This window comes from Bos grunniens, chromosome 18 (genome assembly GCF_055505025.1).
Source record: "Bos grunniens cultivar Pamir isolate PY7600 chromosome 18, Bosgru_T2T1.0, whole genome shotgun sequence".
NCBI lineage: Eukaryota > Metazoa > Chordata > Mammalia > Artiodactyla > Bovidae > Bos > Bos grunniens.
Window position 1 is genome coordinate 4,335,808 of NC_141182.1, and position 27,722 is coordinate 4,363,529.

The 27,722-nt window shown below is 41.1% G+C and overlaps 1 long non-coding RNA gene across 2 annotated transcripts in view; it reads right to left on the minus strand.

Moving 5' to 3' along the window:
• LOC147352952 (uncharacterized) overlaps positions 1–27,722 on the minus strand; it is a 223,634-nt gene that overhangs the window by 101,651 nt on the left and 94,261 nt on the right. For both annotated transcript variants that reach the window (XR_015145269.1, XR_015145270.1), the window contains exon 2: positions 16,893–17,037. This is a non-coding gene — a long non-coding RNA (uncharacterized LOC147352952). The remainder of the gene's footprint in view (positions 1–16,892; positions 17,038–27,722) is intronic.

The following is a 27,722-nucleotide window of genomic DNA, read 5'->3' on the forward strand; positions in this document are numbered from 1 at the left end:
TGTACTGTAGAGACTGGCTGCAGACCAAATCCAGGATGAAGTGTTTTGTTTTCCCTTTGCTAGTGATTTTGGTTCAAATACTTCATCAGCTGGCACAGTCTGAAAAGTCAAAATGTTGTACAAAGAAGACAAATTTCTGATGTCGCTTCAGAAGCAGATGTGACCACACTGGCTGGCGTTTCTGTAGGGCAGCACTGGCTGGAATGAAGAGGTGGCTGTTTCTCCTCTGTCAATTCCTCTGTAACTCTCTGCAGTCCGGAAGCCCTGCTTGTGTCTGATACCAGATACACAGGTAATTTATGTAACCATGGAAACATATGTGTTTGTAGTACCCCTCTTACTATGTCCCCAACACTGTGAAAGTACCGCAATCCACAGTGAGGAGAGGTGTTTGTGATCACACAGAGCCACCCTTATATTCTCAACTGTTGTCTGTGGGGTCCCCATGATGAGGGGTCCTTGCATTTAGAGGTCAAAGTCTTTTTCATAATAACGATGTCCACTGACTTTTCACTATGTTGCTATTTGCATCTATCCGTGCAGAAACAATGGTGGTAAAACTGCAGGAGTTTTAGCACCAGTCAAGCCAGTGGCAGCCAGGAATAGTAACAATCACTGTATTTTTCAAGGCCACACACTTCAGGTAAAATAAAAGAAATTCTGCTTCACTTAAGAATGTCATTAATGATGCAATAAAATTTATTTAGTAAAGTCAGGCTGTTTTCAATCTTGATCCTTGACTACTTCTACTACTAATTTTAATAATGCTATGACAAAGGGGAATTGCATACCAAAGCACTTGTGTTACCTGCTCAAGTACAATGGTTGTTTTGAGAGCAGCACTTGTGTGATTGCACTGCAAGCTGAAGTAGCTTCATTCTTCATGAAGCACACCCCACTTCCCTGCTTTTTTAAAGAACACCCAACAAACTAAATATTTAGCAGAAATTCTCTTGAAAATGAGTGACGCGAGCTGTCACTTCAAGGAAAACACTAACAGTAGCTACTACCAATTTGAGCTCTCTAGCAAAAAAAACAAAAACTTAGAAAACTTGTATCTGCTACCAGAAGCTTGACATCTTTCTGAAATAGTAAAGACTTTCTGAAGAGAATGCCCGTAACATTAATAAATGTGATTTTTTTGCTATTGCATGTATTGGGAAAAAACTTGGGAGTAAGTCAATATTTCCCAAATGTCTAATATGTTGTGGTACAAAATTATCCATGAGTAAAGGATACTTCACAGGACAGAGCAGTGAGTTCTAACAGAACTGTTAGGGGAAGCACACTGACTGAAATGGCCCACCCTGGCCAGGCACCATAGTAACCATTTGCATGAGTTGTTTTACAACAGGAGGTCCTGCTAAGGAACACGGAACTAATAAGCCACCACCAACCAGAAGAGTTCCGGAAAGGTCAAAAGGAGACACCACATGTCCCACCACCTCCCAGAATCCTTCTCACTGCATCCATCTTGGCTGAACAAGGCGTGCACCACCAGGAAGGACTCTGAGTCAGAATGACTGGCTAAAGACAACCCGGAAACTAATCCCATCACCATAAAACCAAGACTGCGAGCCACGCGGCAGAACAGTTCTCCTGGGTTCCCTTACCCTGCTGCTCTCCACCCCGGTGCCCTTTCCCAATAAAATCTCTTGCTTTGTCAGCACATGTGTCTCCTTGGATAATTCATTTCCTAGTTTTAGACAAGAGTGCAGTTTCGGGCCCTGGAAGGGGTCCCCCTTCCTGTAACAGAACCAGGTACAAAACATTAGCAAATATGTTTTCAGATTCCACACTACAACCAGCCCTCAAGAAATTACCAGCTGTCAAGTCTGGGTACAGTGTTGAAGAAGAATGAGCACAATTATCTGAAAAGGCTGTTAAAATTCTCCATTCCAACTATGTACCTGTCCAAGACCAGTTTTTCTTCACATACTTCAACCAAAACAGGTTGCAACTGAATGAAAGTAGAAATAGATATACAGAAATCAAGCTATTTTCTATTAACCCAGTCTTTAAAGAAATCTTCAAAAATTAAAACAATGCCATTCTTCCATTTTTTAAACATTTTTGAAATACAATTATTTTTACAAAATATATATTTATGTTATCACATTATAGGTTCATTTTATTACTTTTAATAAATCAGTGAACTATATTTTAAAGATTCATCAGTTTGAATTTCTAATACAGGGGGGACTTTGCTGGTGGTCCAGTGGTTAGGGGGGCACAGGTTTAAGTAAATGTTTTGCTTTATTTTAGACATAAATACTGTCTCGTTGAGTACATGAAGCCCTCACACATTTATAATTGAATTTTGAACTTCAATATAATTTTTTGTGGTTTTTTTGCAAGGTGTTTTTTTTAATTAAAGTATAATTGCTTTACAAAGTTTGTGCTGATTTCTGCTGCACAATGAAGTGAAAATCAGTTACATATATAGATACATCCCGTTCTTTTGAGCCTCCCTCCCACCCTTCCCCATCCCACTTTCAGCGCAGGGAGAGTGGATTTGATCCCAGGTCGGGGAACTAAGTTCCCATACGCTGTGAGGTGCATCCAAAAAATTTTTTAAGAAAAATTTAAATTAATTAAAATAAAATAAATAAATTTCTAGCATAACAAACAACTCTGTATGTAACTGACATTAACGAAGACTCTTAGGAGGCCTCAATAATTTTTAAGATTATAAAGCTGTCCAAAGCCAAAAGTTTGAGATTTGTTGCTTTAGCATATTATTAATAATCTCATCTATCTTAATGAAATACACATTGTAACAATAGCTTATTTTACTATCATTTCTAAAAGAAGAAAAATCCCTATTTTATGAATCAGGATCAACAGCATGCAAATATTTCAATCTTTCAAAAAAGTATTAGTTCCTCAGTCATGTCTGACTCTTTGTGACCCCATGGACTGTAGCCCACCAGGCTCCTCTGTCTATAGAATTCTCCAGGCAAGAACACTAGAGTGGGTAGCCATTCCTTTCTCCAGAGGATCTTCCTGATCCAGGAATGGAACCTGGGTTTCCCGCATGGCAGGCAGATTCTTTACCATCTGAGTCACCAGGGAAGCCCCTATAAGGCACTAATAATAACCAGGTGGGTGTAATCAATAACTAATAAGATACTGATAAATAGTCAAAAACATAATTTTTTCCAGGATTTGCTATTATGAGGGAGCTAACCCAATTTTACTCCTTTTACATATTATTTAATATACAAATGTCCTCTACAGAGACAGCAACTCAGCAGAAATTTTAGCAATTAGAAATTACATAATACCCAAATATATACACATGTATGTATGCCTGTATGTAGAGATGTGTGTTTGCACATATGTGTGTGTTTATATATGTGTATCCCTGGCCTCTAACAATAATTAATGATGGTTTTGTGGCTCCATTTCCCACACCTGAGGTACACAGTCTGCATCAGTTTCCTAGTGCTGCTATAACAAATTAAAACAATAGAGACATACTATCCTCAAGTTCTGTAGGTTGCAAGGCCAAGAGATCTCATTGACTAAAATCCACGCATTGATAGGGCTGCATTTCCTTTTAGGACAGACTCTAGTGGAGAATCTATTTCCTTGCTTTTTCTAACTCCTCAAGATCTCTTTCTTCATTTTCAGAGCCAACCATGTTGCTGAACGTCTTCATGTCTGTCTCCTGTGGCCAGGCAGCCTTCTGATCTCAGCTAGGGAAGCTACACAGATCCCTTGTGATCACACGGAGGAAACCAGGATAATCTCCCTGTCTCTCTCAAGAACTCTAACTTATTCATACCTCCTAAATTCGTATCTCCTAATTACACAGGCATACATACATGTGTATATGTTTATGTATTATGTAATTTCTAATAGCTAAAATTTCTGCTGAGTTGCTGTCTCGGTAGAGGGAATTTGTATAGTAAACGACATGTGAAAGGAGTAAAAGTGGGATCCTTCCCTCATCATAGCAAATCCTGGAAAAAAAATGGTATTTCTAAATATTTATTTTGCCTTGTAAGGTAACACATACAACTCTCCAAGGACTAGTACACAGTCTTCTTTGGGTGGCCGTTGTTATGCCTACCACTCAGCCAACTGAAGTAAATTAGCTTCTTCATAAATTCTGCCTGTGCCATCAACACATATACCACAGTAGTTGCTGAATGGCAAAAGAGTGGTTTGTAGTGAATGATCATTCCCTTTGTTACACTAAATCATCTGAGGCTTTCCTCAAAGAAAAGTATTATGATTCTGAAAATCAGCTGTCTATTAGGAAAAAGCCAAACCATCTGATTATTAAAATAACTAGTCACCTATATAAGGACAATCATTTCATGAAGTCTCATTCCTGTTGACCTCCCCTGCTGTACTTCTTGTCTTTGTGTGCATGTCTGATTCTTCGACCCTATGGACCGTAGCCCACCAGGCTCCTCTGTCCATGGGATTCTCCAGGCAAGAATATTGGAGTAGGTTGCCATACCGTCCTCCAGGGGATCTTTCTGACCCAGGGATCGAACCTTGTCTTTTGCATCTCCCGCATTGGCAGGCAGTTTCTTTACCACTAGCGCTACCTGAGAAGCCCATCTCTGACTTTCAGTAACCACTGAAAGAATTAATCTTCCATAGGCATAAAGAAATACTCCATTCTTGTGCTAAACTAGCCAAGAAAGAAAATGATAGAAAAAAATTAAAAAGCAAAAACATGCATCAAACACACACATCACCCCCACCCCCTCCCACCCCCTCACATACACATTTGTTTTCAGCCACCTGGAATTTTTCCTGTTTTTTGAACAAAATTTGACTCTATAAAAATGTCAATATTTTCCATTGCAGCTGAAGATGTATTTAACATTTGTTGCATGTTTTTAATCAAGTTGGTTAATTATGACAAACTACATTCCAAGACATTTATGGCCAGTAACGCCTACCCTGGACAGAGCTGTAATGTGAGGGGGCCATGCAGTGACGGGCCAATCATTTGAATGCAGTCATTTCCAGGCCTCGGCATCTTCCAGATTCACTCAATTCAGGGCAAGTCAGTTGTAACTGAGCCACAGGAAAATAACACTCAGGGCAGTGATGATGAAAAGAGAAGCAGCTTTGGTACCCACTCCAAAGCTGGGCATGTCTCGCCTGCACACTGCTATCTCTGCAGCACCATCTGAGGACAACTATAAGGCAAGCTATACACCCAGCCCCTCCTAGTCCTGGTGGATGGCAGGGTCCTGGCTAGGGACAGACAATCAGAGCCAAGAGTTCTGATTATCAAAACGAGGTGACTTTCATTATCTAATGCAAAGGTACAAATGAAGTTATTTTCACAAAATGTGCTACTTTCTTTTCCTTCTGCCTGGCAAATATGAGAATGCAAAAGCCTCAAGGGGACTCCTAAAGAATCCCACAGGCGTCTTTGTTCTTCTGACTGTGAGACTCACAAATTCAGAACGGGCTCTCATGGGAGGGTATATTAAGACAAAACTGAAACATCATTTTTCTGGACATTCTTACAAAGTTTTTTATGTAAGAAAAGACTTTTCTATACAATTTCATTTTAATGAAAATTGCTCTCTATGCACTTGTGCATGCTAAGTCGCTTCAGCCATGTCCAACTCTTTGCAATCCCATGGACTGTAGCCCGCCGGTCCATGGGATTCTCCAGGCAAGTATACTGGAGTGGGCTGCCATGCCCTCCTCCAGGGGATCTTCCTGACTCAGAGATCCAACCCACGCCTCCTGCAGCTCCAGCACTGCAGGCAGATTCTTTACTGCTAAGCCACCAGGGAAGCCCATTTCTCTCTATAAGACAGTTTTAACAACCACAACAATAACTGTAAATGCTATACAGTGGGGAAAGAAAAGTCTAATCTAAGAAAGTGATTTCAAATCAAGCTGACAAACAAATATGATTGTGAATCATATTTGAAATGAATCACAGACCCAAATGTAAAAGTAAACATTACAACATTTAAAGAAGAAACTATAGAAATTATTGTGACCTTGAAATAGGCAAAGATTTCTTGAAATGGGCAATAGGACATAACAAAAAAATAAATTAAAAGATCAAAAGAGAAAAAAAATGACAAATCAGATTTCAACAAAATTAAAAACCTTCACTGTTCATAAGACACTGTTCAGAAAATAAAGATAAGACATGGAATGGAAGAAATTACTGGCAGTACACCTACCTAGCAAGTTACTGGGTAGAGATCACAGAAAGAACTCATAACTGAATAAGACAAAAAGTAAACTTAAATGGTCACAAAACGGAATAGATGCTTTACTGAAGAAGAAATGAGAATGGCCAATAAGCACTGGGCAATGGCCAATGGTCAACTTCATCAGTCTTTAGGGAAACATAAAACCACAATGAGACACCACTATCAGCTTTTAAAAACAGCTTAAATTAAAAGCCTGACAATACACGTATCGGTGAGAATGTGGGGGGAAAGGTCAAGTGTGGGGTTAGACCAGTAATTAAGTCCATAAGAAAAAAAAATCAATCTAACATTTAGGGAGAGAAATGTAGACAACATGCACTAAATATTACAAATCAGATGATCATTCTTGGATCAGGAATAAAAACTGGAGAACCTTAACACAGCATTCTTATCCAAACACTTTTTTTTTCTTTTAAATCCAATAAAAGCTACATATTCTTTTCTCTAAAAAGTATACAAACACATAGAATGTTCTACCCTTCTTTCCTTTGGCTCAAATTATATTACTTATTTAAATTCTGAATTTTTACAAGATGTTCATAGTCTGCAAAAAGAGAATGTTTTTCAGAATGAAGTAGGCTCAAGTAAATATATAAGTGTATTTCAATATACTGCCAGGTAGCATCATGATCAGTCGCTCAGTCCTGTCTAATTCTTTGAGACCCCAAGGACTATAGTCCACCAGGGTCCTCTGTTCATGGGATTTTCCAGGCAAGAATATTGGAGCAGGTTGCCATTTCCTTGTCCAGGGGATCTTCCCCACTCAGAGATGGAACTCGCATCTCCTGTGTCCTCCACATTGGCAGGCAAGTTCTTTACTACCGAACCATCTGGGAATACCATCAAGAATTTTCACAGATTTGAATTTAACTAGGTCCAGGAGTTTTAAAACAACGTACTAAAATACTGTGTCCATTAAAATGAGTGTACTATAATGTTCATGTCATCTTTATACACAGATGTCAAACTGGAAACAACCCAATCTCAAATGTCTATCAAAAGGTTAACTGATAAACTAACATGCTGTGTCCATCCAGTAGAACACTGCTCAGCAGTAAAGTGGAGACTACTGACAGAACCCACATCAGAAAGGGAGAATCTCAAAGACACCAGCTGAGTGAGAGAGTGAGACACAAACAGTACATGAAATAGGATTCCGTTTATGTGAAGCTCCAGAACAAGTAAAATTAACATACAGTAACTGAAAGAATGGGGCTTTCATTCTTTCTCTGGTGGCTCAGCAACAAAGAATCCGCCTGCCAATGCAGGAGACACGGGTTCAATCCCTAGGTTGGGAATATCCCCTGGAGAAAGAAATGGCAACCCAATCCAGTATTTTTTCCTGGGAAATCCCATACACAGAGGAGCCTGGAGGGCTCGCAGGGACCAAACCACCACCACCACCCGAAAGCAGATCAGTGGTTGTCTGCAGCTGGAGTTTGCAAGAGGCAAAAAGGAACACTTTTGGGGCAACAGAAATGTTCTACATCTTGATTATGGTGGTGGCTGCATTAGTATATCATTTGTCCAAGTTCATTGAATAATTTTTAGTATATATAAAGTAAGTCCTAATGAATTTGATTTAAAAAATCTACTTTAGAGTGACAACTCCCACGTTTGAAATGTGTTGGCATCAAGACATGTCTTCTTCAACACACAGCATATACACTGGGGCTTATTTTGGAATATAATGAAATCCAGTCCGTGATCCACTTTCCTAGGTACATTAGCAATCATAATATCTATCACACAGGTACACTTTGCTCCTACCAACACACATCTACAAGTTGTTTCTGAATTGTGGTGGCACTAGTGGTAAAGAACCCGCCTGCCAATGCAGAGCTGTGGACTCATCCCCGGGTTGGTAAGATCCCCTGGAGGAGGGCATGGCAACCTACTCCAGTATTCTTCCCTGGAGAATCCCACGGACTAATGAGCCTGGCAGGCTTTGGTCCATAGGATTGCAAAGAGTCAGAACTATTGAAGCAAAATAATACCACTTTGTATTTAAGGAAAAAATGGCATCCTTAATCTTCTCAACAAAATCAAAAGAGAATAAACTAGCTGGTAATTTTTAAGCTCTAGCTTGCATCTGGAGAAACTGAATATAACATATTAATTTAGTAGGTGCCCTTAGGTCACTAATGAGTCAGAAATAAAGTCAGAAACTTAATTTCCATTCTGCTGATTTTCATTCCATTATGTCTAATTCCCAAAGACTTAATAAAATATCAACAAAGTCACTTGTAGGTAATAACATTTCTTCAATACTTCTAAGTAGTTTTCTCTAGGGATAAACAAGCATGTCTATACCTATTTAATAATAATTTTAAATTGTGCAAAAGAAATAGCCTTTATATCACTATTTCTAAGCTCAAAATCATATTGACATTTACTTCACATTTAACATTTGTGTGCGGGTCGATCCTATTAAGTATGGGTCCCAAACCAGGATTTAAATTAATATTTTATATGAATACCTTATATTAATATCTAGACAACCATGAAGCTTCAGTGTCCTCATTAGAGGCATCTTGAGAGTTCCTTGGACAGCAAGGAGCTCAAACCAGTCAATCCTAAAGGAAATTAATCCTGAATATTCATTGGAAGGACTGATGCTGAAGCTGAAACTCCAGTACTTTGGCCATGTGATGGGAGGAACTGATTCACTGGAAAAGACCCTAATTCTTGGAAAGACTGAAGGCAAGAGGAGAAGGGGACAACAGAGGATGAGATGGGTAGATGGCATCACCGACTCAATGGACATGAATTTGACCAAACTCCAGGACATAGTGAAGAACAGGGAAGCCTGGGGTGCTGCAGTTCATGGGGTCGCAAAGAGTCAGACACGATTCAGTGACTGAACAACAGTCTGTGTGTGGTGGTGGTTTAGGCGCTAAGTCACGTCTGACTCTTAGCGATCTAACAGACTGTAGCCCGCCAGGCTCCTCCGATCGTGGGATTTCCCAGGCAAGAATACTGGAGTGGGTTGCCATTTCCTTCTCCAATATATATATTTATGTGTGTATTTCCTCCTCCAATATATATGTATGCCTTTTCCAATCATATATTTAGGCAATTTGAAAGAAACAACCCTTACAAAACACTAACATCAAATTACTTGAACTGTCCTTGTTTTAGTCTTCTGGGGCTGCCATGTTTGTGAGGAGGCATCACTCACCTCACATGGCACTTTTCCTGTTTGTCTGTGCCCCAATTTCCCCTTTGTTATAAGGACAACAATCACAAGAGAATAAGTGCTAAAAAACAGTAAGTGCTCACCTTATTCCAGCATCACCACATCACCTTCAGCAATCACACTCACAGTGACCCATTCTGAGGTTCTGGAAGTTAGAACTGCAATATATTCATTAGTGTGGGGGACACAAGTCAACCCAAAATGGCCCCAAATTATCTCTCTGGCTACCCCTTAGGATATCCTCTTCTACACAAAACTCAGGCATCTTTCCAGCACTCTTTCTAAAAACTGAACAAGATATCAGGCTCCATGCTTCTGGGAAATTGCTTGCCCCCTTGCCCCCAGCCCTGGGCTCATGTCTGGTGGTCATAACTGGGTAGAACCCACACTGGGAACTCTAGGGGGCTGCCAGCCTGGAGGCTTCTGGTGAAGTCCATAGGGAGTACCAGGTGACTGGACTCCACCCCTTCAAACCTGCCTGGCACTAGCTACTCGCATTCGCTCCAAACCTCTTCAGGGAGAAAGGAAACCCCCTTCTCCCACATAGGGGAGCAAGAATGAGGCTACAGAGGCACAGGAGCCAGACGCAGGCACAGGCTTGCAGCCCTCAACTCCACACGCCTGCCCCTCCCACCCCTGCCTACCATTCCTGTGGCTGAAGGACAAACACTCATGTCTTCCAAGATTGGCCTGTGTTCACCCTCTGCGCTAACTTGCCACCATTTCACTATTTCCAGCTAAACCATGTTTCAACGTCTGGCCCTCAAACCTAGTGTCTCTCCTCTCTGGACCTCCACACACAATTCCCTCTGTCTCTGACCTCACCTGGGCAACACCTACCCTCACTCTCACTCAGATATCTCTCCCTGACTCCGACAGCACCTTGGATCCACCTTCTCATAACAAGCCTCACTGCAGCCGCATGACCTCACCTGCGAGGAGCTCTGTGCCACCGACACGCAGCCAGCTCTGGCACCTAGCGCTGCTCTGGGCTGCACACCGTCTATCAGCCGGCCCTTGGTCAAGAACTGAAGGGGTGTTTTTTTGGGGGGGTGGTCATTTAACGTCCTATCCTCCTGTGAATCTGTTTGAACATCTTGTTTGACAGAGCCCTTTCTCACAGGTAAGTGTCCACTCATAACCAGCTCTAGAAGGTCAGAACTGGAAGCCGTCTTACAGATCACGTTCTAATGACCCTTCTAAGGAGAAGTGACCTGCCCACATCCAGCCAGCTCAGGGGTGACAGAATGGTGCCAGATCTCAGAGCCTCCCCTCGGGTATGTGCTCTCCCGCATTCAACAGTCTCCCTCTGTCTCGACTCTGGGGACCACAAGCAGACATCTGAGTCCACTCCGTGCTCTGTGAGGTCGCAGCTGGGACCACATCACCAGCTCCTGCTGATTTTATCTCATACCCCACAGGCCACACTGCCTTAAAACAAACTGCTCAAAAGGGCATCCCGGACACAGGCTTCTAATAACATTCAAATAATGCAATTCAGGCTGTTTCCCCAATCCTCAATCCTCTTGCTTCCACTGCCTCAGGCTCTCTTTAAATGCATCTATTTTTCTGTGATTCCAACAGGAATTTTTCCATCTCTAGGCTGCAGAACTAGCCCCACGTGCATGTTTATATCAATGTGCAATCAATCACAGTCTGCTCTTTTTAAAAGAGTTTTCTTTTTAAAGACTCACAGCCATTTTGCACATTTTTTCCTAAGACTTGAGATTTGAATGGCTGGTTCAAATCAATTGGTCACTTAGGAAGGAAATTAACAATCTTTTTGATTGCAGATCAAGATTTTCTTTTTTTCATTATAATTGCTATTATTCTATTCTGAATACACAAAAGCATTCTAGGGCTATAGAATTATAAAACAAAAACAGTTCAGTAATGGTTTTTGTATGAATTGCTAATATATAGCATAAAGAAGGGACATCTGAAAAAACAGCTTTTCTGAAAAAGCAAATGTTGAATGGACCCTACCATAAAACACAATCATGACCAGAAATACATTATGCTTGTGCAATAGTTTAAGCAAAATATGACATTAGGCATCACCAACTCAATGGACATGGGTTTGGGTGGACTCCGGGAGTTGGTGATGGACAGGGAGGCCTGGTGTGCTGCAGTTCTTGGGGTAGCAAAGAGTCGGACACGACTGAGCAACTGAACTGAACTGATACCTCAAAAAATACTCTGCATCTCAATGCAGATATAAAAGAAGATCTAGCAAGAGCAGTCGTAGCTCAGCTGGTAAAGAATCTGCCTGCAGTGCAGGAGACCCGGGTTTAATTCCTGGGTTGGGAAGATCCCCTGGAGAAGGAAATGGCAATTCACTCCAGTATTTTTGCCTGGAGAATCCCATGAACAGAGAAGCCTGGTGGGCTACAGTCCATGGGGTTGCAAGAGTTAGACATGACTTAGCGACTAAACTACTGCTAGCAAGAGCAATAGAAATCAATAAAAAATAATACTCATGATACTCAGCTGGGGTTCCTGTGAAATAGCTTCTAAAATTTTAATTCTGGGAATTTTTGGTGTTTGCAGTTGCACTTCTATGGCTTATCACCTTGACTTCAAGTTAATTTTTTAAAAGTGTTATCTGCCCACTTTTTGATTGGGTTGTTTTTCTGTTACTGAGCTGCATGAGCTGCTTGTACATTTTGGAGATTAATCCGTTGTCAGTTGTTTCATTTGCTATATTTTCTCCCATTCTGAGGCTTTTATTTTCACCTTGGTTATAGTTTCCTTTGCAGTGCAAAAGTCGTTAAGTTTAATTAGGTCCTACTTGTTTATTTTTGTTTTTATTTCCATTACTCTAGGAGATGGGTCATAGAGGATCTTGCTGTGATTTATGGCAAAGAGGGGGAATTTGCTGTAAGATGCAGGGAGCTCAAACTCAGTGCTCTGTGACAACCTAGAGGGGTGGGATGGGGTGGGAGGCAGGAGAGAGGTTCAAAAGGGAAGGGACATAGATATACTGATTCATGTTGAAACCAACACAATATTTCAAAGCAATTATCCTCCAATTAAAAATAAACTAATTAATAAAAAAGGAAAAACAAAACAAGACTTCAGCAGACCCTTTGTGTACCTACGACACACAAACTATAGATTTTCACCTTCCCAGAATAATAATAGGGCTTCCCAGGTGGTGCCAGTGGTAAGGAATCTGCCTGCCAATACAGGAGAGGAAAATTCAGTCTTTGAGTCAGGAAGAGCCCCTGGAGGGGGAAATGGCAACCCACTCCTATATTCTTGCCTGGAGAATCCCATGGACAGAGGAGCCTGGGGGGCTACAGTCCTTGGGGTAGCTGCAAAAGAGTCGGACACGACTAAGCACAAGCACGTGAGGAGGATTGTGAGGAGAGTAATAAACTTGTTATCAAAAGCAAAAGAAAGTGTATCATTAAGCATTTGTCTAAACCACTGAAGCATGAAAAATGACCTGTCACCAAATAAACCAGCCAAGAGACCCCATGAGGATAGGAGGAGACAAAGAAGAACAGGGTCAACGGACACTGCTTCCAGCAGGAGACCACTATCAGAAATTCGATTTGTGGTGAACATATTGGAATCACTGAATTATCAAATGTAAATGGTCAGGTATGCATTCAAGAAGTTCATGTATTTTGGCTTTCACTCTGAGTCCACAAATTCTAATTTTAATTTTTAACTTCATTTTCCTATCAGCAAATTTAAAATGTTCTTTAAATATACCCAAACACCTAAAATATAATATAGTCTCCTTTCATTTTTGTATATTAAAATGAACATATATTTACCTTATCTTTCCAATTCCTCATCTGTTCTTTATCTTCATTAAAAGGCAACAATTTTTACTAAAAAAATAGCATATATAATTAAGGTCAGTTGTTTCATTCTGCCTAATGAAGTTAACTATAAATCCAGCAAATTATTGGTTCCTTTATATTTTGTATAACAAAAAGACATTATTTAAGGCATTTCTAAGACAAATCACCTATCATCATGGTAAATGAAAATTCAGCTTTTCATCTACAGTCTGTGAAGCTTGGAGGCCAGGAGACCAAATCTACTAATATATGGTTTACCCTCAACCACAAAAAAGTGTTTTGAAAACTAAAATTTGGAGATGTAAACTATAAATTATCTTCTCATGTCTAGTCATACTTATCTACTTACTGATTATTCTCTACCTGCAACACAAACCCAGATCACTCTTTAGAGGTTCCAAACATACTTTTCAACCCACTTGAAAAAACAGGCACCCAGTATATCTAACACCACACTCATGCAACTCCAAAGCCCTCCCGTCCCTTCCTGTATTCTGTCATGGTATGTGATGACTCCACCCACCTGAATGACTAGTCTCTTCCTTCTGCCCCACAGCAAGCAATCCATAACTACAGCCCCACAATTTTGCTAGAAACATCTTGAGATCTGTCCAGTGGCATGCTGGCAAAATGGCACTCTGTGCAGAAAACAAACAATGTTCTGAAGCCTTAGAAGAAACTCTTGACAAATCTAAATTTTGGAAAGCAATAAATCTGCTGGGCTCACAGTCAGGAACAAGAAAGTACAGAATTTGAGAGACTGAGGGTATCTTGCTTCAAATCCAGATGTTTTTCTTAGGTCACCAGTTAAATAATTTTTGGGAAAACTGTAAGCAAATATATCATTAAACACCTCTTTCTGTTTCCTCTTTCTCATTAAAAAAAAAAGTCTTAATTAGCTTTTCAAAAATAAAAACATGCCAGCTGACATATTCTTCCTATTATGTCAATGTAGCTTTCAAAATGTTAGAATTTTTGTTTTTGAGATATCTTTCCCCCCTTATAACTTTTTAGAATCCACAATTTCATACCCCCTTGGACTCTTCTAGTCACTACTCAACCAAGAGTATTCACTATCTTGACTTATCACATAATGGATCAGGTCTGCCTAATTTTGGACTTCATATAAATGGAATTGTACAATTACATATTCCTTTATGTCTGACTTCTCTCACTCGCTGCAATGTATATGAAAGTAAACCACGTTGTAACACAGAAGTTTGGTCTTTTTCATTGCTGCATGATACCCCACTGAATAACAATATATTGCAATTACCCACTATAGTACTGAGAGACGTTTAGGTCATTTTCAGTTTGGAGCTATCCTAAACAGTGCTTCAACAAACATTCTTACATGTCTTTGAGTGAAGATGTGTATACATTTCTGGAGTAGAAATATTGGGCATTATGTAAATATTAATCTCTAATTGTTTTTGTTGTTTAGCTGCTAACTCATGTCCGACTCTTTTGTGACCCCACAGACTATAGCCTGCCATGCTCCTCTATCCATGGGATTTCTCAAGCAACAATACTGGAGTGTGTTGGTATTTCCTTCTTCAGGGGATCTTCCTGACCCAGGGATCACACCTGGGTCCTGCACTGGCATGCACAGTCACTAACACTGAGCCACCAGTGTAGCCCACTTATCTCTAATCAATTCAGTTCAGTTCAGTCGCTCAGTTGTGTCCAACTCTTTGTGACCCCATGGACTGCAGCACACCAGGCTTCCCTCTCCATTACCAACTCTGGGCGCTTACTCAACTCATGTCCATTAAGTCAGTGATGCCATCTAACCATCTCATCCTCTGTTGTCCCCTTCTCCTCCTGCCTTCAATGTTTCTAAGAATTAGGGTCTTTTCCAGTGAATCAGTTTTTCCCATCACGTGGCCAAAGTACTGGAGTTTCAGCTTCAGCATAAGTCCTCCCAATGAATGTTCAGGACTGATTTCCTTTAGGGTTGACTGGTTGGATCTCCTTGCAGTCCAAGGGACTCTCAAGAGTCTTCGCCAACTCTACAGTTCAAAAGCATCAATTCTTTGGCACACAGCTTTCTTTACAGTCCAACTTTCACATCCATACATGACTCCTGGAATAACCATAGCCTTGACTAGACAGACCTTTGGTGGCAAAGTAATGTCTCTGCTTTCTAATAAGCTGTCTAGGTTGGTCATAGCTTTCCTGCCAAGGAGCAAGTGTTTTTTAATTTCATGGCTGCAGTCACCACCTGCAGTGATTTCAGAGCCCCCCAAAATAAAATCTGTCACTATTTCCACTGTTTCACCATCCATTTGCCATGAAGGGATGGGATAGGATGCCATGATCATAGTTTTCTGAATGTTGAGTTTTAAGGCTGCTTTTTCACTCTCCACTTTCACTTTCATCAAGAAGCTCTTTAGTTCTTCTTTGCTTTGTGCCATAATGGTGGTATCATCTGCATATCTGAGGTTATTGTTATTTCTCATGCCAATCTTGACTCCAGCTTGTGCTTCATCCAGCCCACAATTTCTCATGATGTACTCTGCATAGAAGTTAAATAAGCAGGGTGACAATATATAGCCTTGACCTACTCCTTTCCCAGTTTGGAACCAGTCTGTTGTGTCATGTCCAGTTCTAACTGTTGCTTCTTGACCTGCATACAGAGTTCTCAGGAGGCAAGTAAGATCTGGTATTCCCATCTCTTGAATAATTTTCCACAGTTTGTTGTGATCCACACAGTCAAAGGCTTTGGCATAGTCAATAAAGCAGAAATAGATGTTTTCTGGAACTCTCTTGCCTTTTCAATGATCCAACGCCCCCAGCAAATCTATCACCCCTGGCAAATTCAGACATCTCCATAGGTTCCTATCCAAAACCGCTTAAAGATGGTGGAGTAGAAGGACACGTGCTCATCTTCTCCTTATCTCTAACAGATATCATTAAATGATTTTCCAGAGAGACTGTACCCTTCCCCAAGAAGTGTTAAGAGAATTTTCTCTGCTCCATTTCCTTAGCAACACCTGAAAATGTTCAGTCTTTTTCATTTTAGTCATCCTTGTGAGCACGTAATTCTATCATGTTATGCTTTTACTGATTGACTATTTCCTCACTGAATGAAAAATATTGAACCCATTCTCATGTTTAAATAGGCTATTTTATAAACTGCACACTTAAGTTTCTTGCACACTTTTAAGGGCTCTTTTTTTTCTTACTGTTTTGTACAAATCTTTTTTATAGTTTGAAAAGAGGCCCTTTAGCAGATAAAGGTATTGCAAAAGACTTCTATGCTGTAGTTTGCCTTTTCACTTTCTCACAGATGTTTTCTGATGAACAAAAGTTCTTAATGTACTTCAACTGATCAACTTTTTTCTTTAAAGCTACTGCTTTTTGTGTCCTGTTGAAGAAGATTTTTACCTACCCCAAGGTCATGAAAATATTCTCCTGTGCTTTCTTCTGTAAGTTATATTGTTGTAGTTTTCAAAAGGACCTCATTTTATCTGTAGGCTTAGTTTTGGAGCAGACATTATAATAATAATAAGCACTAATAAATGCTAAAACTTTAGTCATTGTAGGAAAAGTCATGAAGCAGAGACAAAGAAAAATATTCTTTCCCTTGCTCTTCTTTATGCAAAAATAAGAAAAGTAGCCTAAGGAAAAAAAAAAAAAAAGAAAGAGAGGCTTCACCTTGAATATATTCAAGTGGTGTGATTCCAAAGTCCTTGCCAAGGTTTCTTCCCCATAGAAACTTCTAGAGTTGTCCATGCACTGACTCCCCGGCGGCTCACTCTGCTTCTTCCCTAGGATGCTCATCCATGTGTATGGGAAGCTTCTATCAGGAGCCAAAGGTGAGAAAAGATAAGACTGAGTGACCTGAATGACTATTACATTCAAAGCTTTGCTGGAGAGAAAAAAAAAAAATAACTGTCTAACTGAGCAATGCAATTTCCTACAAACTACTGAGACACTCTCCTACTTCTTTAAAGAAAGAGGATAAAGACTTTTAAAGGTAAACCAGTTACATTATAACCAGAAACATCCCACTGCCCTGCCTGCTTTTTCGCAGCAGATAGTTTAAACGAATTCAGGTAAAAATGCATGACACTGGAGATTACTTGAAATATTAAAATACAGTCCCCAAAATAAACTATGAAGAATGTTTTTAAATGAGACCAGAAAACAAAAAAGAAAACAAATAAACAAAAAAGAATAACAGAAGAGTCCTTGGGCATGCCTTATTATTCATCCAACTGGTTCGGGCAAATACTGGATTTTTTTCCTACATGTGGCTGGCCATGATTTTGCAGTTGGTTCCTTTCAGATAAGGGCGCTCCTTAGAACTTTCTTTCTTGCCATCACATTTCAAAAAATGTTTATTTCCATGTTCCAGTAATGAGCCAGTAATGTGGCTGAATTAGTCATCTGTTTGTATTTGTAAGAAATGACGTGAGACTATTATGAAGTGTGGAAGGGAGATTATTTGCCAGGTAACAAAACGAATAAAATCAATTCCTACTTGATTGGTGACAGGGTCCTGCCTATAGAGAAGAGTCATGGAAACGCACATAGCTGGAGCTGGCATGTGTGGTGGCGACGCTGCCTCATCACAGAGCTGAGGGGAAATAATGGTTGTCAGACCATCCTAATAAAGATACTAAATCAAATGTACTTTACTGTCTTGGTGATGATGATGAAAGGGAAAAAGAGTGCTCTGAACAGGGGGAAAGTAATCAGTTATATAATAAAGGTGAAACACTGCCTGGCAAACCACCCAACATAAGATCTCTAAAAACAGCAGCAGTAACAGGAGGGGAAAAGAGACTGTGTAAATCACCAAAACATAAACAGATCTTCATTTTATAGTCCTTTGTTCTGCATGGTCCCAACTTCTCTGTTGAAACACTTGGCTCATCTGGAAAAAGAACTCAGCAGTGAGATCTGCCTTGGTCTTGATCCATGCCCAGAGGTGGTGTCTCAAGAACCTTGGGCCGCAATCCCACAGCAGCCTGGCCAGCCCAGTGGACTATCTGAAAACAGCCACTGCAGAGGGCACTCCTCAATGCCAGGACCATGGGGCTAGCCCCACCTGCCTTCTCTGTTCACCACTGGGCCTTTTTACTTTACAATTCACAGGATAAGGGATGGTGGGACCTATTCTGTTATTATCTGAGTACAAGACAGGCTGCCTGGTCTTGAGTATCTGTAATAAAAATGCTCACCTAGCTACTAATTCGTGGTATTTATTTGAAGCAAAGAGGAAAAAGACAGAAATAAAGGCAAGACTGTCTCTATGATTTTTAAGTCATTATCCTCATATCAATTTTAAGTATGTTCTTTAGAAGTCCTCTTTAATAAAGCATGCCTCTAAGGAAATAATGCCAATGTCCAAAGACAGATTTAAAATGGCCTTTAATTTCCTGATTTTCAGAATTCAAAACACAGATTGTGATTACAAAACAGCTGTAATTTTACAGTCATACATTACATTACATGGTTATATTTTTCCTTCTGCCCCGCCACACTGTAAACTCCATGATAGGCAAGGATTGTGTGTGCTTCTCTTCAGAATTAGACCCCCAGGACCTGATGTGATACTAGCAATTCAGGATTAAAAAAAAAAAAAAAAAAAAAACTAGACTCTGATTGGTTAACTTCAAGTAGCTGACCATGGCAAAACTTGGACCTGAACATAGGCATTTTGATTCCAAATGAAAGCTCACTCTCTGAGGCTTTACTGCTTCCCCATTTTTATATGTGATCTGGCAGCTAACACTTTCAAAAACACACCTAATATTATCCCTCACTATTAATTATGCCTATCGATCATCTTCATCAATTAAAGGTGCATATCAAATCCTACCATTCATAGAAATACACCAACTCAATTTTTTCCAAGTAGCAAAAACAGCATTTCTCCGTAACTATCTCATATTGTAATTAAAGTTCGTATTTCAATGAAAGTGTTTTCTAATACTATTCTTTGTAGAGAAGCTGCTAAACACAGTTACTGATATTTAGACATTTGGGGTTTTTTAACTAATTGGTTTACTATTCATCAGCTTCAATCCCAAATAAAAAGATAAAGATTTAAAACTCTAAACAGATACCCTAATTTGCTTCTGTGCCCTCAGTCTGTGTGATCACAAGTGAACAGAATGCTGCCTTTGTAAAGAAAGCAGACAAGCTCGAGAAAGCAGGGCAGTTCAGAAGGAAGCCGGGTTCTCGGTCTCAGCCGCAAGTTACCCCGAGACGGCCTGCATGGCGCCAGATGGAGCGGGACTGCCTGCTCACCCCACAGGCCCGCAGCGGAGTGACTGGAGAAGGATTAATTACTGCACTTTCTGTTGTTGCTGCACATTTAAAACAATCCTTTCGGTGGGTTTCCCGGAACTAGAACAACACGACGTCCTCATTCGTAAGACTCGAGCCGTTAATCAACACGCGCAACAGGCTTTTGCACCTGGGCCCTCGTCCCGGGCCGGCCCCGTGCCAGCTCCCTGGCCGGGCATCCATCACTACAAGCTCTCTCTCCACACATCCAACAGTCTCTTTGTGTAGACTCTTTTTCATGTGCCTGCTCACCCATGTTCTGCTGTGTCTCTCCCTACCACAGCCTTTGTCTTTCACCATTTTTCTATGCCCTACAGAAGGTTCCTTGTCACTTCCAAACCTTGTGACTGAGAAGAGGTGAAATAACATTCTACATTTACTTAAGTGACTCAGCTATAGCAGTACCTGATACCTGTTAGAAATAATTCTTGAATAAGCACAACGTGTTGAAGCTTCAGACATTAAACTGGGCCGACATATTGTCAGCCAGGTCATGAACCATGCGACTGAGGGGTCATCAGAGCACAGGGCACTTCCAGCTTCAAACCTTCAGCCTCCATCTACCTGTCAGAGATTCGGAGACTCACCAGGCAAATTAAAATGAGCACATTCGAGTTTTAAAGTGTACTCTAGGGGCTTCCCAGGCAGTCCAGTGGCTAAGACTCTGAGCTTCCAATGCAGGGGGCCTAGATTCGATCCCTCATCAGGGAACTAGATCCCATACGGCACAACTAAAGATTCCGAGTGCCACAATTAAAGACCTGGTGCAGCCAAACACATAAATAAATGTTTTTAAAGGGGTGCTCCAGCAACCATTACTTGAAAACACAAGGTGTGTCTTCCTCCACACCCCTGAGAGGCAAACCAGGCCCTGTCTCCTGGACTACAGGCCAGGCAAGGGCGGGCTCCCTAATTGAGGCCCACATACTTCACAAGGAGGGTCAGATTAAGTGAGCCCAGGGCTTGGCAGTTCTGAACAGGAGGTTACTGTGCAACAACAGGGACCAATCACTGACCTCCAAGTCTATTTTTGATTTTCAGAAACTGCAATGACCCATCAGGTTTGTTAAATTGCATCCAAGTAGTATTACTGCATCTAGACCAGTGACGGTCACCAACAACTTACTTCTGTGGATTCTGTTCAGCTTTCCAAAGAGGCAGTAGCTCTGTTTCCTCCTTCTGGGGCCCAGCTGCTTGTCACCTCAGAGCCTCTCACACCCCTCAAGCTCAGGGTCGTGTGAGGGTCACGTCTGTGTGCACAGGCTCCAGGCTCAGCAAAATCAGCCCTTTATTACACCACGTCTGCTTTCTGGATTAATGAAGGCGGGCTGTGTGCACCAAGGGAGTTTCATGGAGAGGTTAATAAGCTTTGCCATCAGGCTTTGCCATCAGAACTGGAGGGAAACCTTGGTTCTTGTTATTGTTCATTCAGTCACGTCCGACTCTGCAACCCCATGGACTGCTGCATGCCAGGTTTCCCCATCTTTCACCATCTCCTGGAGTTTGCGCAAACTCAAGTTCATTGAGCCAGTGATGCCATCTAACCATCTCATTCTCTGTCGTCCCCTTCTCCTCCTGTGCTCAGTCTTTCCCAGCTTCAGGGTCTTCTTCATGAGCTGGCTTTTCACATCAGGTGGCCAAGGTATTGAAGCTTCAGCTTCAGCATCAGTCCTTCCAATGAATATTCATCCCTCAACACGTAGGGAATTTTAGGGAAATAATGAGAGCTTCCCAGGTGGCACTAGTGGTAAAGAATCTGCCTGCCAGTGCAGCAGATGCAAGAGACGTGGGTTTGATCCCTGGGTCGGGAAGATCCCCTGGAGATGGGCATGGCAACCCACTCCAGTATTCTTGCCTGGAGAGCTACAGTCCATGGGGTTGCAAAGAACTGGACATGACTGAAGCTACTTAGCGTGCGCACACACACACACACACACACACACACACAAATAAATGAATCTCCCTAAGCCTCAGTGAAATATAGCAATCACACCTGCCTTATGAGATAAATGCAGATTCCTGAGCATGTTCCAGACAGAGTCAAAATCACTGGTGTTGAAACCAGGCTGCCTGTATGTTCACTAAACCCATACTCGATTCCCATACACAGAAATGACTGAAATACCCTGCACATACACCCCATAACAGGACTTGGGGGGTGTAGCTGAAAATCAGACTATCTCCAGGAGTTTCCTCTGACCCTCCTTCGAAATACAAATGACCGCTCCTGCTTCCTGGGCCAGGGGGATTCCTACAGTCTGTTCTGATTTCTGTTTGAAACTCAAGGTTCTGGATTTTTCCCTTAAAAAAAAGGATAACCCAGGGGCAAACACAAAGTAGCCATTGATGAGTGGACATTAAGGTGAATGGTAACATTTTTGTTCATCACTGAGTTTCAGGATGCATACAACATGCTTACAACTACATGCTTCAGGATTGCTCCCCACCCTCTCTGGTATTCTGGGAACTGCTCCTGAGGAAAGTGGAGGCTGGTCCTAGCCAGAGTGTCCTCAGTGGCTCTGGGTAGTGGGGAGGCCTGGCCTTGTGGTCAGAGGCTCTGTGTAGTGGGGAGGCCTTGACCGCGGTCTTGCGCTCAGATCTGGTACCTGCCCTATGAGACCATCATCAGGGACTGAGAGCCACCTGATGATGAATGGAGAAGCTCCCAGAATGGGGGTGAGGGAAGAAGCAGGACAAGCATCTCAGCACCATGAGGGATGCCTGGCTCAATGAGACATCTTTCCCCCTACAGATACTGAAGCTGAACCCTCATAAAAAGAATGGGATGGGATCATCACTAGAGCATCCCAATGCCTGCTCTGGCTGCAGGAGACCTCAGAGCTGGCACTGAGCACCTCTTCTTTAAAAGTGTGGCAGTGGCAATGTAAGAAGTGGCTGGATGAGGTTTTGGGGCAAAAGAAAAGCAGGATGGGGAGAGAAAGCAGGCAGGTGGCTGAGACATTTTCCATTGGGATCATGAGTTTCTCTGCACCTGAAGCCAAAATGAAACACCTCATAAATTGAGTTAAAATTAAAAATTACTTGCCAACTTTGTTTGAAAGAAAAGAAGCTCTACAAACATGGAGAAGTGGACTTGTATCAAATAGCTTAACTTGCTTTTTAAATCTAATTTAATCTCTCTACTCCCAAAAGAATATTTATTGTTTTACCTTACATTAATTAAAATTCAATGTAATTTGGTTTTATACACATCACGTATAACATTTTTAGAAATACAATCTTGATTTTCAAACAGTCATGGTTTTAAAAGATAAGATAAAATTTGCAATCGCTAAAAAAGCATTGTTAGTTTACTTTTACCAGATCAGATAGAAGAATCATGTCTTATTTAACTAAAAATGACCATCCTTCACGCTATAGCAGTACTGATCGATGGTCCTCTATTGAGAAAATTTCCACTGCATCTCTCGGAGCTGAGGAGACATCAGTTCTGGCTGCTTTTGCCTCCCCGCCTTGTCCTTTCCTTTTAACTCCGGAAATAATCTTCTTTGACACACTGAGCATAAAAAGGCAATCAGATCTATTGAGATGTTTCTTTTTGGTGTTCACCTTTAATGACATGCTTGAAAATGCCTTTCCCACTCTTCAAATGTATGGCCAACTCTGTTTAATTTCCGAACGTCTTCTAGTTCTGTGTTTTTCCTTTATTTCACGCTGCATGCCACAAAGGCTCCCTCTGAGACAATACCTCATTGCAATATGAATTTATAAGCACAGCTGCTTTTGGAAAACACTGGTAAGTCCACTTTCCCTCTGGCTTCAGCAGATCCTGTAAGGGTTGGAGTGTTATGGCCAAAAGTCACCTGGGTCAGTCAGCAGGCGTTTATTGAGCAGTTACTCTCTAGGAAACACGGATTTGGGGAGAGGGACACAGGGAAGGCATAATTGACTCAATCCCTATAGGGTGAATGGCAACTTTAAGTGGGAAAGTAAAACAAATACACGGGGAATACATTTAAGAATACATCTGTTGTGGGTTGAATTACGTCCTCTCCCCCGAAAAGATGCTTTCAATTCCTAATCCCTGGTACCTGTGAATGTGATCTTGTTTGGAAATAGGGTCTTACAGATATAACCAAATTAAGGCAAATATTGGATGAGGGCTTCCCTGTGGCTCAGTGGTAAAGAATACGCCTTCCTATGCAGGAGACCTGGGTTAGACCTCTTGGTCAGGAAGATCCCCTGGAGAAGGAAATGGCAACCTACTCCAGCACTCTTGCCTGGAGAATTCTGTAGACACAGGAGCATCATGGGCTACAGTCCACGGAGTTGCAAAGAGTCAGACATGACTTAGCAACTGAGCATGCACGCACATGTTGGAATAGGATGGGTCCTAAATTCAGTGACTGGTGTCCTTAGAAGAGAAAGGAGAGGGAGATGTGGACCCAGTGATACTTAGGAGACACACCGAGAGAGGAAGGCTACATAAAGACAGAAGCAGACATCTGAGTAATGCTGCCTCAAGACAAGGAAAGCCAAGAGTCACCCAGCTGGAAGAAGCAGGCAGGCTCCTCTCCTAGAATCTCCAAGGGAGTGTGGCCTTGCTGACACCTTTATTTAAGACTCTGGCCTCAAGAACTGTGACATAACAAGTTCTCTTGTTTTAAGACCCATGGTTCATGTTACATTGTGTTGGCTCAGACAGTAACTAAGAATCTGCCTGCAATGTGGGAGACCAGGTTTGATGCCTGGGTTGGGAAGACCCCCGAAGAAGGAACTTGCAACCCACTCCAGTATTCTTGCTTGGAGAATCCCATGGACAGAGAAACCTGGTGGGTCCATGGGGTCACAAAGAGTCGGACATGACTGAGCAACTAACACTTTTACAAACCAGTACAACACTCATTTGTCCTGTATGACAACTGGCCAAGTATTTTAAATTTTTCTAAGGATACATCTGTGTGCTCCATACTGAGCTACTATTAGAATTTAGAGAACCTCCATATCAAGATGATAAGATAGATTCATATTTCATAATCCTCACTGCTCCAGATTCTTAAGAAAGTTCAAAAAGAAAAATAGAAAATCACCAAGATACATAAGAAAAATAATATAAAATAAACAGCTGACTCACAGACAAAAAATGAAGTTATGGTTTCTGGCAGGAAAGGATAGTTAGGGAGTTTTGCATGGCCATGTACATAGTGTTATATTTAAAACAGATAAACAACAAGGACCTACTGTAGAGGACATGAACTCTCTGCTCAGTGTTATGTGGCAGCCTGGATGGGAGAAGGGTTGTGGGGAGAACAGATACATGTATATGTACATCAATGGCTAAGTCCCTTTGCTGTTCACTTGAAACTATCACAACATTGTTAATCATTGTTAAACATTGTTAAAAATAAAAAGTTCAAAAAAAAAGTAGCTCTCTGAATCCGAAATAGAACAAATGTCCAAAATAGCTAGGGGTGTTAAGATCTCAGCTTTCTGGTCTCCAGGCTGAAAGCAACAGGCACAGCCTTACTCCCTAAGAGAAGGATCATGAGATCCAAGCACACTGTTGGAAACCAGGGCAGGTAAAAGAATCCCCAGAGCCATCAGCACAGCCTAGTATAATAGGCAGAATGGCCTTCCAAAGAGGTCCACAGCCTAATAATTCCTGAAACCTATAGATATATTACATTACATGGCAAATGGGAATGAAAGGTGCAGAGGGAGTTAAAGTTGCTAACCACCAGACCTTAAAACATGTAGTTTGTCCTGAACTAACTCAGTGGATCCAATGTAATCACAAGAGTCCTAAAATGTAGAATGTGCATAGTGTACTCAGTCATGTCCCACTGTTTGCCACCCTAGGAACTATAGCCCACCAGGCTCCTCTGTCCATGGAATTTCCCAGGCAAGAATACTGGAGTGGGTTGCCATTTCCTTCCCCAAAATGCAGAACAGAAAGGCAGAAAGTGTCAGTCACATAACATGAGAAGGACTTGGTTGGCCATTGATGGCTTTGATTGTGGACAAGGTCACAAGACAAGATGAAAGGAAGACTCTACGAGCAGGAAGAAGGGAGGAAATGGAAGGCAGAAAAAAGGAGGAAGGGAGGAAAAGCACAACCACTTGTAGAGGATGCACACAGGGACAATATACGCCAGACATGAGAACTAATTTATATGACTGGACACGCAAGACTAAGACATGCAGGTTCAATTCTTTGAAAGTTCAAGACTTGAAGGTTTATATGTAGGGAACTACTGTAGTCCAAAGTGCTAAAAGATTTTATTTATTTTTTTTTAAGAAAAATAAAAAAGATACTTGCTATGGACTGAATGTCTTTATCCTCCACAAATTTATATACTGAAACTCTTCTCTCTGAGGGATGGTTTTTGAAGATGGAGGGTTTTGGGGGGTGATTAGGTCATGAGGGTGGAGCGCTCTTGATGGGATTAGTTAAAAAGAGATAGAAAAAAGCTTGCTTCCCCATCACCAAGTGAGGATATGAGAAAATAAGCCAGCAAGTGAGCCCCTGCTAGACACTGGATCTGCCTGCACCTTGATCTTGAACTTCCCACATCTAGAACCGAGTGACATGTTTGCTGCTTATCCATCCAATCTATGGTAATTTGTAATAGCAGCCCAAACCAAGAATACAGAGACACAACCTATCAAGAATAAAATAAGTCATTAATATGAAACATGAAATACATAAGATAAACTCAAGTATGGTTAGACCTGAAAAGGATCTCTCAAAATGGAATCTGTTGCAAATAGCAGTGTAGCACAGAGACAATCTCATAAGATAAAGCAACCCCTAAGACAAATATGTATGTATTCACATATATGTTACATGTGTATGCTATACTTTTAATTTTGCAAGAGCAAATAGGGCCCAAGATTGATTTTTTTTTTTTTTCTGATAACAAACATCTCCATATACTAGAACATACTGTTTACTCAAAATGAGATATTGGTGAAATAAGTCAAAAAGAGAAAGATAATTACTGTATTCTAACACATATATTCAGATTCCAAAAAATGATACTGAAGAATTTATTTACAGGGCAACAGTGGAGAAACAGATATAGATAATAGACTTATGGATATGGGGAGAGGGGAAGAGAGGGTGAGATGTATTGAAAGAGTAACATGGAAACTTACATTACCATATGTAAAATAGATAGCCAACAGGAATTTGCTGTATGGCTCAGGAAACTCAAACAGGGGCTCTGTATCAACCTAGAGGAGTGGGGTGGGGAGGGAGATAGGAGGGAGTTTCAAAAGGGAGGAAATATATGTATACCTATGGCTGAGGGGCAACCAACCCCATGTACCAGAGCTAGAGAAGGCTGTGGGCTGCAGTGAAGAACCAGCACAGTTAAAATAAATTAAAATTTTGGGAAAAAAATTCAAAGATTCACTTTTTTCTAGACAGCCAATTATGTCATGGCTTCTCTTGAGAACCCTATAAAAAACCTTTATAAAGTTGAATTTCTCTTGTTGAGTTCTGCAGCCTAATCAGAGCCATGAGCACACCCAGAGTTCTCACCCACCTCACAGGAGAGCTGCTTGGACACACTCAGATAAATGAATTTTCTAATTCTGGCTCTGCAACCAGCTAATTTGGTTTCTCTGGATTTATGATGCCACATCTTTAAAAATGTTAGGACTGGACTAGACATTCCTTTACATCTCTTTTAATTCTATAATTTTTATTATTTTGTTTCATGATGATATTAAAATATCCTAAGCCCCCAGTCTTCCTATGTATGATTTATCAAATTGTAGACTGAAGAAAGGCATAGCAGAATACTCAAAATAAACTGCTAATAAAATATGACATCATTCATATCCTCTCCACATCACACAGTAAAGCATGTTAGTTGCTCTGTCATGTCCGACTCTTTGTGACCCCATGGCCCACCAGGGTCCTCTGTCCATGGGATTTCCCAGGCAAAAATATTGGGATTAACTGCCATTCCCTCTCCAGGGGATCTTCCCAACCCAGGGATTGAATCCAAGTCTCCTGCACTGCAGGCAGGTTCTTTACCACTGAGACACCAGGGAAGCCATACAGTAAGTTCTCAGCTAAAGCAGGAGAAGTGTTAAGTCTTCAACTGTTATTAATGAGACAGTACTACCCACCTTCAAGAAATTCTCAAAAACTGCAGAAATATATTGTAGGGTAAGAAATAGGAAGGCAAGTTTTACTTTGGGCTAAGTTTTAAA